Source organism: Phocoena phocoena, chromosome 7, assembly GCF_963924675.1.
Source record: "Phocoena phocoena chromosome 7, mPhoPho1.1, whole genome shotgun sequence".
Classification (NCBI taxonomy): Eukaryota; Metazoa; Chordata; class Mammalia; order Artiodactyla; family Phocoenidae; genus Phocoena; species Phocoena phocoena.
Genome location: NC_089225.1, coordinates 66,176,179 through 66,187,698, shown reverse-complemented (window position 1 = coordinate 66,187,698; position 11,520 = coordinate 66,176,179).

The following is an 11,520-nucleotide window of genomic DNA, read 5'->3' as shown; positions in this document are numbered from 1 at the left end:
TGTGGGAGTGAAGGGAGCAGAGATATATACCAGTGTGACTCTTCTCAGAGACACCCCATCCTTCATAGTGATGGTAAAAAGACTGTTTAGGGTGAGACTTTAATATGTGATATTTTAATTTATTATATATATGTGTATATATATATATATATATACACATATATAAGATTATTCAGATGACCAAATTATATTTCTCATGTATATTTGGTCTTCATCCGTGGTGTCTCACCCACAGCCCTGAAATCCATTGGAAATTCCCAAGTGTTGAGAGTGATTTAAATGTCTTTTGTTATGTTAATGAGGTAACTTTTGGGAAACACCTAAGCCTGGGGGCTGGTTACCTGGGGGCTGTGATTAGAGAGTTGGAACTTTAAGTCTCACCCTGACCTCAGAGAGGGGAAAGGGCCTGGTGGTAGAATTCAATGATTTAATCAAGTGTGCCCTTGTGATGAGGCCTGAGTAAAAATCCAAAACAGGGACTTCCTTTGAGGTCCAGTGACTAAGACATCGCGCTCCCAATGCAGGGGGACTGCGTTCAACCACTGGTCAGGGAACTAGATCCCGCAGGCTGCAACGAAGATTCCACGTGCCTCAACTAAGACTCGGCACAGCCAAATAAATAAATATTTAAAAGAAATCCAAAACCTTTGTTTTGGATCTGGAGAGCTTCTGGGTTGGTGAACTTGTGGAGAAAGCAGTGCACCCAGGGCTTCCCTGGTGGCGCAGTGGTTGGGAGTCCGCCTGCCGGTGCAGGGGACACGGGTTCATGCCCCGGTCCGGGAGGATCCCACGTGCCGCAGAGCGGCTGGGCCCGTGAGCCATGGCCGCTAAAAAAAAAAAGAAAGCAGGGCACCTGGAGAGAGGACAGCAGCTCCTCACCCTGTGCATCTCTTCCACCTGGCTATTCCTGAGTTTTATCCTTTTATAATACACCAGTGATCTAGTAAGTAAAATGTTTCTCTGAGTTTTGTGAGCTCTATAAAGTTAATTGAACCTGAGGAGGAAGTAAGTCAATCAGAAGTATGGGTAGCAATTCGGCCAGCCTAACGACTGAAGTTCGAAGTTCAGGAATCATGTGAACCTTCAGCCTGTAGTCAGTGGGTCAGAAGCACAGGTAACAAACTTGGCTTGTGACTGGCGTCTGAAGTAGGTGGGGAGATGGTCTTATAGAACTGAACCCTTAACCTGTGGAATCTGGTGCTATCTCTGGGTAGATAGTGTGAGAATTGAGTTATATTGTAGACACGAAGGTGGTGTCATGAAGACCTGCTTGGTGGCGTAGGGGACACCTCTCCCAATAGTGGAATTGGGTCCAGAACCCTTTTAATTACTATTGCGAGCAGATAGAAATTATAGCAAAATGTATATATTTGAATTCCTTCCAAGTGAACATATTGACCATAACCCCAAATAATGGTGTTTTATTTGCCATCATCTTAATTTTCAATGAATATGTTTTTACAGCACACATACACTGCAGATAAGAACAATTCCTGCACTTCAGATAGTCTGAGGGGCACGTAGCTTTTAATAAATAAGAGGATTAATAAAGAAATTGTTTATTATTATAAAGCATCTTCAGCAGAAATTCCTAACAGTTCAGCTTCTAACAGAAATTCCTAACAGTTCAGATAATTTGCCTTCACTAGTGCTAAAGAGATTCAGTAGTTGTGTCAAAACACTTTCATCAAACTATACCAATGGTGTTTGTAAGCCAGGATACTGCACTTAAAAGTACAATTTTATACCATTTTTCTCCTAAGAAATTTCGAAGTCACCAACAGATTGGTACACTAATGTAATATGTTAAAACTAGATTTACAAAAAATCAATATGACCAATATTCATTCATTCACCACCTGTTTCTATCTGTGCCAAGCCTTTTTCTGGGTATTAGGAAAATAAACTTGAGTAAGTCACCTTCCTGGCTTCAGGGAGCTCCAAGTCTAGTGGAGGAGGCAAATATAAAAACAGAAAATACAAAATAAGGAGGAAGAAAGCAAAGTAGAAGTATGTACAGTCTGTGATAATATATTTTTGTAACCGTGACTGAGGGTATGCAGTGGATGTTAGGAAAGGCACCATAAAGTTTCTCCGTATGTTGAATCAAAGGATGTTTGTGATTTAGGCAGGTGAGGTCTGGAGAGGATGTAGAGTAGGGCAAGAAGTACAGTGGATGTAGAGACAAGAATATCACTCTGTGTATGGAATTATAAAACTAATGATAAAGTATGAAGCAGGGGAGTGGTGACACTCAGTGACTATAAGGTAATTGTATAATCCCTTAACATTGCTGAAAAGGTCTTTTAAGGTCTGTTATGATCTACCATCCAGCCTCCTTCACCTTGCTGCACTTAGCCCTTTTACTCCAGTCTCACCAGTTATATTGTTTCTCCCTCTCTCCACAGGGTTTGTGCCCACTGTGTTCTATCTAGAAACATTCCCAACACTTAACATCTAGCATCTTTCAGATCTCAGCTCAAGTGCCAATTTCACAGTGAATATTCAGATGATTCTCTCCCCATTTTAAGTCAGATTTCTTAGTTATTCATCAGTTTATACTTGAATACTTATTTGTAAGTTTATTGGATTAAAGAATGTTTCCTTCACTTGACTGTTCCCTAAGAATAGGAACTGAGTCTGATTTTTGCTTTTCAGTGCTTAGTCTAGGGCCAAAACTCAGTAGGTAGCCAGCAAATACTTGTTTAATGAATAAAATTATAATTTGTGATATAGTATTAATACCTGGTATAGTTCACATGGACACATAAAGCATAATATATAACATAAAATACATAATGTAAACTAATATATTTAATATGTATATACCATTTAATATGCAAAAGGAAGAGATTGCTGACTATCTGCCTGATAGACATTTGTCTTTCAATTTAATGACAAAAACTCCAATTTTATTCAGGGCAGTGATTGTCTGATTAAAAGATTTTCTTCCCTTGAATCTCTCACAGTTAGTTATGACCAATGAGATAGAAGTAGATGTAATTCTCTGAGATTTTGTGGAAAATTTCCTAAAGAGAGCTGACTCAACTGAGTAATGTCTATTTTTCTGACTCCATGTGCTTTTTTTTTTTTTTTTTTAGAGCAGCTTAAAACTTGAACAAGATGCTTTGAGATAAGCTGGACTGTGAAGTGACCTTAAGGATGGAAGCCATGGGTTACAATTAGGTATCAGAAAGATACAAGGAAGTTGGGTCCACTAATCAGTCTACTTTGTAATTTTTTCTTTACCTGAGAAACAAAATTATACTATATATGATAATAAATATATTACTTGGTAAACTTATTGTAGTTGCAATGAATAGATATTCTGTAACAGGGGAAAAGTGGAGGAGTAACTAGTCAGGGATTATTTGAATTATCAACTAGTAAAATAATGATGCGCTAACTGCAAAATCTATTGTGAAGAAATGATAAATAATACGGGAATGTAAATTGGTGCAGTCACCATGGAAAACAGTATGGAGTTCCCTCAAAACAAAAATAGAACTATCATATGATCCAACAATTTCACTCCTCGGTATATATCTGAAGAAAATAAAAAACACTAATTTGAAAAGATACATGTACGCCAGTGTTCATAGCAGCATTATTTACAAAAGTCAAGATATGGAAGCAAACTAAGTGTCCATCAACAGATGAATGGATAAAGAAGATATAATATATACATGTATCTATCTATCTATCTATCTATATACAATGGAATATTATTCAGCCATAAAAAATGAAATTCTGCCATTTGCAACAACATGAATGGACCTAGAGAGTATTATGCTAAGTGAAATAAGTCAGATAAAGACAAATACCGTATGTTATCACTTCTATGTAGAATCTGAAAAAATAAGACAAATGAATATATATACAAAACAGAAACAGACTCACAGATATAGAGAGCAAACTAGTTGTTACCAGAGGGGAGTGCAATGGGGGAAGGGGCAAGACAGGGGTAGGGGATTAAGAGATACAAACTACTATGTATGAAACAGATAAGCTACAAGGATATATTGTACAGCACAGGGAAATAGTCATTGTTTTATAATAACTGTAAATGGATTAAAATCTCTAAAATTATTGAGTCACTATGTTGTACACCTGAAACTAGTATAATACTGTAATACTAGTAAATCAACTATACTTCAATAAAAAGAGAAGTGATCGGTAATAAACTGTGATTGAATTTGGCAAAAGGGAAATATTACATTGTTTTCTACGAGAATGATTGCAACAATAGAAACTTCTGAGGATGTGCATTTTTAGGTAAATATGAGATTTTTCAAAGATATGTTGAAATTAAGCTAATGGGATGACAGGTTAATGTATTTAATGTGTAAAACTGGAATATTAGAACTCACTGAATATGACACATCAGTTTATGAAAATATATCCCAAATATTTTTGGCAGGGTACTTGGAGGGAATTTACTTCCTGTAAATACTCTGCTCACCAGGGTATTTATATAAACAGGTATTATATAAATGGGTATTTATATAAACAGGGTATTTATATATTCCTATAAACAGTGCTCACCAGCCCACTCTGGAAATTGTTCCTTCATTTTTTTCTTTTTCTTTTCCTTTAGGGGAAATTCATATAACATAAAATTAACCATTTAACACGAACAATTCAGTGGTGTTTAGTACATTCACAGTGTTATGCAACCACCACTTCTATCTAGTTCCAAAATGTTTTCATCACCCCCAAATAAAACCCCATACTTATTGAGCAGTTGCTCCCCATTTTCCCCTTCTCCTGACCACAAGTCTGCTTCTGTCTTTATGGACTTATCTGTTCTAGATATTTCATATGAATGGAATAATGTAATATGTGACTTTTTGTGTTTTATTTCACTTAGCATATTTTTGAGGTTCATCCTCATTGTAGCATATATTAGTACTCCATTCCTTTTTATGGCTGCCTGTTTCTTATTCTTTAAACTCTTTTTTTTACATGTGGGATAATGTATTAGTTTTTCTTAAAGTGATTTTATGTTCCCTATTTCACCTAGATCCACCAGGTTCCCTGCTGCCCTAGAAATAAACCATGCTTGTCTCCAACTTTGATGTCTTTGCTAGTGCAGTTCCAATTACTAAAGCTCTCTTCCTCCCCAATCCCATATATTCAAATTCCTATGTCGCCTAGCCAACTCCTATCCTACTTTATCCATTAAATTCACTTACCATCCCTCAGAAGAAAAGTTCCTTGGAAATTAGTCTTATAATAACTTGTTTTGTCAATTAAATGTTATTGAGAATATGTCAATCGCCATGTAGATTGAAAGCTTAAGGGCAGAAATCATATAATTTATTTCTACATCATACTATACAGAGTCTCCAATACATTGCAAATGATTGAAAGAAAAGGTACAATTTATAGACTTAAAAAATATTAAAGTTGCATTGTCATTGTACTTTCCTATTTACAAGGTGGTTGCTTATACATTACCTCAGTTTACTTGTAGAGGACCCAGCTTCCGGGATATCAGAGTAGAGGTTACTAATCCTGATTTTTGGACTAAAAATTTTCTCCCAAAGACTCATTTACTATAATTAATTGGCAGGGCAGAGGCTGAAAAATAAACTTTTAACTGTAGAGGGGACATGTATCTCAGTCTAAAAAGTTAGGGTAGAAGATACATAATTTTCTTTATTTTTTTATAACTGAATTTACTTTGAAGCCTATTTGGCCTGAATGCTATAAACTTAATTAAGTTGAGATCAGTGGGGTTTGTCTAGTGACAAGATGTATATGGTGGTAGTGGTGAATTGCTACTTGTCCTCAATTTCACGACCATGATTACAGCTGCAGTGACTTCCATCATTTTATTGATGGGCTCCAAAGACTGTTGCTTAGTTATTCTCATTCCTATCGACAAAGTTTCTTTCAATTCCTATGGTTCTGTCTGTGATAAGTGATTTTTTCATTCTTGGAAAACTGTGAGCTTTTTGGTGCCCACAGCATGCGGTAGCACAGAGAAGATTTTGCAAGCACCTCAGTTGCCTGTATATCTGATGTGGCCAATTTTCTTTCAGTGTCTTACAGCCTTGATTGAATTTGCCTAATAAAGTGGGGAAAGGATTTCTCCTCTGAGAGTTCATAAACTTAAAAAAACAAAACAAAACAGCTTTTATTGAGGTATAATTGACATATAAAATTAGATATTTAAAGTATACATTGTGGTGAGTTAACACACATATATTTTGTGAAAGGATTCACACTCGCATGACTGACCTTCCTACATATTGTGCCCCAGCCCCAACTAATGATTGTTCTGACCTTTAGATCAGAACATCTTCACCTGGATAGCATATCAAAGGGGCAGTGAGAGGCCTTCGCCTCTGCCAGTTTCCCTGGTAACTGATGAGCCAACCTGACTTCAATTAATTCTCCCTATAACTGCTAACCTCCCACTCCTCCCGGGATGTGAAGCCTCCCGCCATGTCTTGCTCACCGTCTGCCGCACAGAGTAGGGTGTTGCTCCAGAACCTCACTTCAGACAGGTAAGCGCCCCCTGTCCATTAAACCATTGATGTCTCTGTTGCTGACTCAGGGCTCTTTCTTCAGTCTTGAAGCTGGGCACGTACGGGGCTTGCAGGCCTGCGGGGTGCAGCCAAACAACTGTCAAAACGGCCAAGAGACAGAGGAAACTCCCGTGAGCTCCAAGATGTCGGGAAATAAGGATGGGCATGGAAAGTTGTGGGAGCCGTCCACTAACGTGTGAAAGTTATGGGTGTAATCCTGGGGTGGCGGTCCACTAAAGTGGGGCCCAAAAGTTGTGGGAGTAATCCTGAAAGCTGTGGGAGAAATCCCCGGGTGGCCATCCACTCATATCTGGGGCCCTGTGGTGGCTCTTCTTGATGAATGGGGGCCTCCAAGAGAGCACGGGGAACTCATAGACACCCTAAGGCTGTTGCCGAAATATTGGCCACTGTTACAATGGGGGAAAAGAAGCCACACAATAAGGCAGTAGCCGCAGCTGCGGACTGGTTGTTGCTTTTTGTATTAAGGAAGGCCACAGAGGCTGAGCTAACAGCTGAGGCGAGGTTAACTTGAATGCTGATTTCTATTCCTCTGAAAGTGAGGCATGTGACTGTGAGTGGATGATATGTATTATTGTCTATTACTGTTATTTGTTTAAACTGAATTTGCTACTTAGAAACTGAGAAAAATATTTCCTGAAAATGACCAAAATTCGAATCTTTTAACATTATAAAACTGGTTTTGCATACGCCCTTAGAGGAAGTTAGCTTTCTAGAAGGAATTGTTATTTCTCTTCTTGTGCCTTTAAGATGTAAATGATCTACCTGGGCTCTCAGGAACTTTAATCCCTAAGAGTGAAGAGGAAAAAAAGGCCTTAAACTTCAGTAGGAAAACTGTGAGATCTCTGTGTCCATATAGATATATGCATGTCTATGTGTAATTTATAAATATGAGGTGTCTCTACCTCCAAATGGCATTGTCGAGATTGGTTTGTGGATGAGCTCTGTTTAACTTGGCTTAAAAGAAATTATGTACTTATATGAATTCTCAGAAATATAAAAGAATGAATTTCAGGTTATTGTGATTTGGGAAATATTTAGTACTGAATCAATATCTGGTATTGTAGCTGCTTAAGCTTCTTGGTTTGATTAATATAGACATGTGTTTAGAGTCATCAATATTAAGTATAATACTTTTGTTGTACCTAGGTTTACTAGAAATCAAATTAGACATTATTATATCTGTTGCAAATTTGTCGCAGGGAAAATAACTTGACATGAGGAAACTAAGTAAATGTAAATGAGATAAGACCTTTTAGGTAAACTCTATAGGAATAATTATGTTTTGGGAATGTCTGTCTAAAATAGTCTCTCCAGATTTTGGTAACTTGAAACTAAACTAAGTTAAATGAAGAGAATTCATTGACTATCTGTGTCATTTCAAATAGGATAAAATATTGGAACATTAATTGCTGGGCAGGTCTAAGTTTACCCACCTTTGTCTTCTTAGGAGAGGAAGACTAAAGCATAAGTTCCAATCAAGAAATGCTGATATGACAAACAGTTCACAATTATTTGCTTCTTGGTTTTTGCCAGAGATTAAGGTTTTTAAGCCTTAAGATTATAATTGGTCATAATTCTGGTTATTGTAACCAAGTTTCTTTATCAATTACATTGTGATCCGGTGTTTAACCATGACTGTTTAAGTTATTGTTTTGCTCTGATGCTTTTGCAAAAGTGCGTCACCTTCAAGAAGATTCATAGGAAGGACCTTTAGACAAATACAGGTGTCTGATAAATTTCAGATCATACACTAGCCATTCAGTATGAAGATAGTTGTACGATTTTGTAAATGTCCTTTATAAAGTTGAAGAAATTTCCCTGTATTCCTAGTTTGAGAGTTTTTACCATGAATAGATGTTGGATATTTTTTAAATGATTTTCTGCATCATTTGAGATGATATATTTTTATTTATCCTGTTGATGTGGCATACACTGATATTTCAAATGTTAAACCAACCTGAGGATCTGATATTAATTGTCCTTGGTTGTGATGTATAACTCTTTTATACATTGCTGGATTCAATTTGCTATTATTTTGGGGGGATATTTCATTGATGGTAATAAGATATATTAGGTCTGCAGCTTTCCTGTAATGTTGGATTCAATTTGCTATTATTTTAGGGAATATTTCATTGATGGTAATAAGATATATAAGTCTGTAGCTTTCCTCTCGTATTTTTTCTGCTTTAGTATTAAGATAATTCTGGTGTTATTGAATTATTTAGGAAATATTCTCTCTGCTTCTATTTTCTGGAAGAGATTGTAGATAATTAGCATCATTTCTTAAATATTTGGGAAAATGACCAGTAAAACCATTAGACTGCATTATGTTTTTAGAATTTTGTTAATTATTAATACAATGTTCCAGTAGATAGAGCCATTTAGATTATCTGCTACTCCTGTGTGAGTCTTCGTAGTTTGTGTCTTTCAAGTTACTGATTTATTTCATCAAAGTGCTCAAATTTGTGGGCATATAGTTTTCATAGCATTTCTTTATTATCCTTCCCTTCGAATATTCATGGGATCAGTAGTGATGTCCCTCTTTCATTTCAGAAAGAGGAAATATTGGTAATATGTGTCTTTTCTCCATTTCTTGGTTAGCCTTGGTTATTTAGTTTTAATAATATTTTTGAAAGACCAGTTTTTGGTTTCATTAATATTCAACATTATTTTCTCAATCTTTATTGATTTCTGCTGAAATTACTTCTTTTCTTCAGCTTTCTTTTTGCTTAAATTTTCTTTCTCTAGTTTCCTGAGATGGAAGCTTAGGACACTTAGTTAATATTTCCCTTCTATTCTAATGTATGCTTTATAAACTTCCCTCTAAACATTGTTTTCACTGCATCTAATTTTGATAGACTATATTTCTAAATTTATTTACCTCAAAGTATTTGTACATTTCTCTTGAGACTTTTTCTTTGGTTCATATGTTATTTAGAAGTGTTCTTTCTGCAAATATTTAGAAAATTTCTATCTTCCTGGTTTTGATTTCAGTTTAATTACCTTATAGTCTGAGAACATATATAGTATTTCTATTATTTTAAATTTATTAAAGTGTATTTTGACCTAAAAATGTGATATCTTTTGCTAACTATTCTATATAAGCTTGAGAAGAATGTGCATTCTCTTGTGGGGTGAAGTATTCCACAAATGTCAATTGGATCAAGTTGAATGCTATTCATGTCAAATATATCCTTACTGATTTTCTGCTTTCTAGATAATTACGGACAGACGGGTGTTGAGGTCTCCACTTATAATAGTGGATTTGTTTATTTCTCCATTGTTTTATTAGTTTTGCTTCATGTATTTTGACTCTCTGCTGTTAGCTGCATATATATATATATATATATTACATTTTCTTAGATAATTGATCCCTTTGTCATTATGTAATGCTCCTTTTTATTTAATTTTAACAATAAAGTCTGTGTTAGCTACATTGACTATTTTTAGAATAAAGACTGATATTTTTTTCCAGTATTATTAGCATTTTAAATACATTAAATTAATGTAAGCAAGCTAGGCTAATTATATTATTCATTATTTCAACATCATTTTTTTTCTCCAAAGAATTTTATGACTCAATATCATAGTTACTTCACTCCCATCTTTACTTAAATTCCAGTTGTAGGCATCCTCAAAAAAAAAATACTGGATGCTTCTCATTTTCCATGCCTTTCTAAAATAAGTTTTTATAGAAATAAAACCTCTAAATATGCAGCTTTCTAACAATGCATATTCTAACAGTTAGAACATAGCCTTAGAAGTGGGCTAATATTCCAATTTACATTAATTTCCCTAATTAGGGAGTCCAGAGACCCCTAATATCTCAACAGTTAGTATGAAAAAGGCTGACAATGGATAGATAACAAGACATACTGATTATTTGTGAGTACTGATGTGTGATGCCTCCAGCTATCTTATTCTTTCACAAGATTACTTTGACAACTCGGGGTGTTTTTTAATTCCATATGAATTTTAGGATTTTTTACTATTTCTGTGAAATATGACATTGGAATTTTGATAGATGACTTTGGGTAGTATGAACATTTTAATAGTATTCCATTCTATGAACACAGAATATACTTCCATTAATTTATGTCTTCAATTTTTTTTCATCAATGTTGTATAGTTTTCAGTGTATAGATTTTTCACCTCCTTGGTTAAATTTATTCCTAAGTGTTTTATTCTTTTTAATGTTATTGCAAGTGAGATTGCTCTCTTAAATTTTGGGGGGGGGAATCATCCATTGGTAGTATATAAAAATGCAACTGATTTTTCTATGCTGATTTTGATCCTACAACTTTAATACATTTATTTTAAGTTTTTTAGTGGAGTCTTTAGTATTTTCTATGTATAAGATATTGTCATCTGCAAACAGACAATTTTATTTCTTCTTTATTTGGATGTCTTTTATTTTTCTTGCATAATTGCTCTGGCTAGAGCCTCCAGTGCTATATTGGATTTTATTTCAAATCATAGTTATTCATACAGTTTAATTATATGCCCTGTCCGCCCTTTCATATCCACTCTGCACTAAGCTCAACCCTGCTTTGACTGATGAGCAAACTCCATGGTCTGAATTATCCAGATTTCTGTTTCTCTCTGCTTTCAATTCTGTTGGCCTTCTCAGAAATTTTAAAAAAGTACTTAGTTTTTTTAAAACATTCTCTATATATTTCAACTTGAAGAAGTTAGTTAAATATGTTTGAGCATTTAATGTGTTCCTGAAATATGCTTTAAATAAATTTAAGTTATGCAGTTGGCAATTTGGGGGGTTAACTTGTATCCTATTGCAGATGTGAGTTGACTTCTCATTATTTATTCATTCAAAATATTATTGATCATGTACTGTGTGCCAGGTGAGGTTCTAGTCAAGAGTATAAAAGTATCTCTCAATAATATAAAATATAATTGTATGAGATTCTTTTTATGAAACACCAAAAAAATTAATATTTCAGAAGTG